Consider the following 4,916-nt stretch of genomic DNA (forward strand, 5'->3'; position numbering starts at 1 on the left):
ACCTATCCTGCCGTTTGTCATACTCCTTGCTTTCGTACTCGTAGTTTACTTCCGTCTAGGTGCCGGCCTTGTCTTTATGTGTAACGCTGCCTTATCTATTTGTTCATGGAATGTGAGAGGGCTCGGTGACGAAGAAAAGGGCCGGTCTACCTGGCGGCCGGGGGCTCCCTCGCGCTAGCGAGCGGCCGAGCAAAAAAAGTAAGCTAATCCAAAAGTGCTAAAAGGCACTGCTAATTAATCATTTTATATGGTCTTTTCTCACGTGATGGATGCTTGCATGCCGCTGCTTTAATGTTTCTCACGTTTGTTTCTTGTGCATTAATTTTTGGTTTTCAAAATTAAAAAAGGCATATCTTCTAAATCGCGTGTCGAAATTCAGATCCGTTTTTACCGTTGAAACCCTCGCGACGTGCTCTTCAAAAGTAGACCCTGCATGAGGATGTTTCGACGAACTAGCCTTCCTGCCAACTAAACACCAATGTGTGTGCAACTAGACTACATTGTCGCACCAACTGAGCATATGTGTGCGCCAATAGTCCTGCCAACTAAACATTAATGTGTGTGCAACTAGACTACATTGCTGCGCCAACTGAGCATATATGTGTGTAACTAGTCATTCCAACTAAATATTAATGTGTGTGCAACTAGACTACATTGCCGTGTCAATTGCATATATGTGTATGTAACTCGTGTCCTGCCAACTAAATATCGATGTGTATGCAACTAGACTAAATTACAAATCAACTAAGCATATATGTGTGTAACTAGTCATGCCATCTAAATATTAATGTGTGTGTAACTAGACTACATTGTCGTGCCAATTGCGCATATGTGTGTGTAATTAGTGTCATGCTAACTAAATATCGATGTGTATGCAACTAGACTAAATTACAAGCCAACTGAGCATATGTATGTGTAACTAGTTTTCCTGTCAACTAAACATCAATGTGTGTGCAACTAGACTACATTACAAGCCAATTAAACATCAATGTGTGTGCAACTAGTCTTCCTGCCAATTAAATATTAATGTGTATGCAACTAGACTACATTACAAGCGAACTAAATATCAATGTGTGTGCAACTAGTATTCCTGCCAACTAAATATGAATGTGTATGCAACTAGACTACATTACAAGTCAACTAAATATCAATGTGTGTACAACTTAACTACATTACAAGCCAATTGAGTACAAACTTGACTAGGAATAAAATTGCTTTGTCCAGATTTAGCAAACCACCATCGCAGTGTGAGAGTATGTGCGGTGGGAGTTGGTTGAAGGACACCGCCGCCACCCTGGCCATTGGTCACTGCAACGGGCTACCACCTCGTCTTGGGCAGCCGCGGCGCCAGGAGCTGCAACTGGAGTTCGCCTGCAACGAGACGAGCCGGAGGGCATCGCTATTTTGCCGTGTCCCATTTCGTCGCCGCGTCGAGCGAGAGGGCCCATTTGACCGACCGTGACGCTGGCCCGTTTGACCTCCCATCCAATCAATTCTAGTCGTGAGCGGCTCTTTCTCCAACTCCGACGAAGGGAAGAAGGCTCAATCCACCTCTGGGAACTGAGAAGGAGCGTCCAGGAGGTGGGTTGGCAGCGGCTGGCGCGAGTTGAGGCAGAGGTGGCTAGCGCGAGAGAGGCGGAGATGGCCCGCGCGAGCTGTGGCGGTGGCGGCCAACGCGAGGAGGATGGAGACGAAGGATGGGGACCCGTTTGGATAGCGACAAACGTGAGTGGTTGAGAGGGCCCGACCACGTAGCACCTGACCCATGAGCGTGACGGTTCAGGCGAGATCATGTGGCCAGGGAGCGGCCGCTCGTGAGCGCCAGATAGCGCACGGCCACTTTTTAGATTTTGGGTGAAGAAAAATGCGCGGATATCCTTGCTGAACTTATCAACATTAGGCCACACTGTGCACTTCTTCAGGAATCAAAACTAAACGAAATCAGTGATCGGAAATTCCAGTCCTTCCTACCTCGATCCTTAGACCAAAAGATCTACCTGCCAGCTGACGGCTCGGCTGGTGGAATCATCTCAGCATTTAACTCCAACCACTTCTCCCTAATCTCGCATACCCATCACAACTTCTCAACGTCTATGCGTCTCTCCTCCCTCGCTCACGCCCTGCCCTTCATCGTCACTAATGTCTACGCCCCATCCAACCGCCCTTTAAAACAGGCCTTCCTCGATGAGCTCAAACAAATCAAAGTGGATGACCACACGCCATGGTTAATCATGGGGGACTTCAACTTAATCAGTTTCTCACACGAAAAGAATAACCAAAACTTCCGCCAAAAGGAAGCTGGTGCTTTTAACTCCATAATCAATGAACTTGCTCTCATCGAACTCCCCCTCCTTGACCGACAATTCACCTGGTCAAACAAAAGATCCTCCCCAACACTCGAACGACTAGATCGGGCTTTTTTCAATCTAGCTTGGAACAATGTTTTTCCAAACACCACTTTATCATCATTACCACGCATTACGTCCGACCATGTACCTCTAATCCTCCATATTCAAACTACCGTTCCCCGTCCCCGCCATTTCAGATTTGAATCCGCATGGGCTCTTAACCCGGCCTGTCACCAGATTGTCCAGAAATGTTGGGCCCCAAACTGCTTCTCGGCTCGACAGCTCACCTCAACTGCTACACTATCCAATTCCATCAAATGCACTAGGGCTGCACTCAAAATCTGGGCCGCCAAACGAACACCGGCCCATCAACGTGAGACCGCGACAAAACAAAACATCCTTCTCATCGACCTTAAGGAGGAAACTAGGCCTCTCTCGAATGCAGAAAAGATGCTAAGACACGTCGTTACTGACACCTTGCTCTCTGCCTCTAGAGAAAAAATGGCCTTTTGGAAACAACGGGGTAAGGTGACAGCTGCCATTGGGGGAAGGAGAATACTCAGTACTTCCACGCTGCCGCCTCCCAGCATCTCTGAAAAAACACAATCAAATCGCTTACAGTTGCTGGGACTGAGTTCCACTCTCATGCTAAAAAAGCAGCCATCCTAAAAGACCACTTCACCGCCATCATCGGGTCACCTCCCCACACGCATTGGTCCTTCAACCCACAACGATACTACCCCGAGCCGGTGCCACAACTGCTTTCCCTACACTACCCTTTCTCCGACGAAGAAATAAAAGACGCTTTCCTCCAAATGAACCCACTTGCTAGCCCTGGACCCGACGGTTTCGGCCCGATGTTTTATCGGACATTCTGGAACATTGTCAAACCTCACATAAATTCCTTTGTGGCTGATTTTGAGAACCTCTCGGCACAAACAGAATGCCTAAACAGAGCACACATCATTCTCTTGCCCAAAAAAGACCATGCTAACACACCAGATGCCTACCGCCCAATCTCACTCCAAAACTACCCAATAAAAGCTGCAGCAAAAATACTCACAAACAGATTAAAACCTTTAATCCCATTCCTCGTACATGGAAACCAGACTGGTTTTATCTCGGGTCGTTGCATCACAGAAAACTTTATTTTTGCTGCAGATATCATCAGCACCTGTCACTCCAGAAAAGCCCCAACTATGGTCATTAAACTTGACTTCAGCAAAGCCTTTGACTCACTCTCCTGGGAATCCCTCGCGTCCATTCTCAAATGTCGTAGCTTCCCGACAAAATTCTGTAACTGGGTTAATGATCTCCTCCACACTGGGAAAACTGCAGTCATGCTAAACGGGATTCCAGGGAGCTGGATTCAGTGCAAAAATGGCCTCAGACAAGGCGACCCTATGTACGAGGAGCCTTCTTTTGGGCTGCTGAGGAAACTTGCACCGGTTCTCAACGCCTAGTTGCCTGGAAAAATGTTTGCAAACCAAAAAAGTTTGGGGACTTAGGACTCAAAAACCTCCACCAGCAGAATAAATGTCTCCTAATGAAATTTGCTATCAAAGCAATGTTACCAAACCAGACACCCTGGCTGGAATGGATTGATCTACAACACCCCAATGCCTTCATCTTCCCACATAATAATCAGTCCTTCCTCTGTCGTACCATCAACCACCACCTGCCAGCTTTACAGGCTATCTCCTTTGTAATCACAAACTCGGGCACCTTAACATATTTTTGGTTTGATGTTTGGCTTCACCATGAACCGCTTGCTGCTGCTTTTCCCTGCCTTTTCTCGCACACTACTTCAACACTTTCTCATGCGGCCACTGTTTTTAATCATGGTTTAGAATCTATACTGCGGAACCGCCTAACATCTAATGCTACTGCCGAGTTGTGCTCCTTGTTGTCACTTCTACAGGACTTCCAGCCTTCGCCAGAACCGGACGAACGCTACCTTAATGGCGGCATGTGCTTCTCCACAAAGGCGGCATATGATCTTTCCGTATAGGTTGACAGCTCAAACGCTCACACTATTCCAATATGGTCTTCATGCGTCCCCAATAGAGTGAAGATTTTTTCCTGGCTATTATTTCATGGTCGGATGAACTGCAAAGCCAATCTCCTTCGCAAGCATATTTTCTCCAACTCAACCTCCCTAAGATGTGGCTCGGATAGCGAATCTACTTCGCACATCTTTCTGGACTGCCCGCTCGCGCAGCGAATTTGGCAAAGGATTGGGCTCCGACCACCTCACTGCATCAACGAACTATGGGACTGCAGCCTGCCTCCCCAAGTTGATGCAGTCATCTGGCACTCCATGCTTCTGACCATTCTGTGGAAAATTTGGTGCTCCAGAAACACAATGACTTTCAGACAGCAAAACCACCACAGTGTCTTCACCCTCAAGCAAATCATTGAAGAACTCATGCTCTAGACTCACAGGATGAAGAAACCAACGCAGAAACAGGCCGCCTCTTCTTGGCGTTCCTACCTCTCATCACGTTTACATGTGCTTATGTAATTCCCCTTTGTAATCAGTCAAACGATGGATTGCAAAATTGAGAA

The sequence above is a fragment of the Triticum dicoccoides genome, chromosome 6A (assembly GCF_002162155.2).
Source record: "Triticum dicoccoides isolate Atlit2015 ecotype Zavitan chromosome 6A, WEW_v2.0, whole genome shotgun sequence".
Taxonomy (NCBI): domain Eukaryota; kingdom Viridiplantae; phylum Streptophyta; class Magnoliopsida; order Poales; family Poaceae; genus Triticum; species Triticum dicoccoides.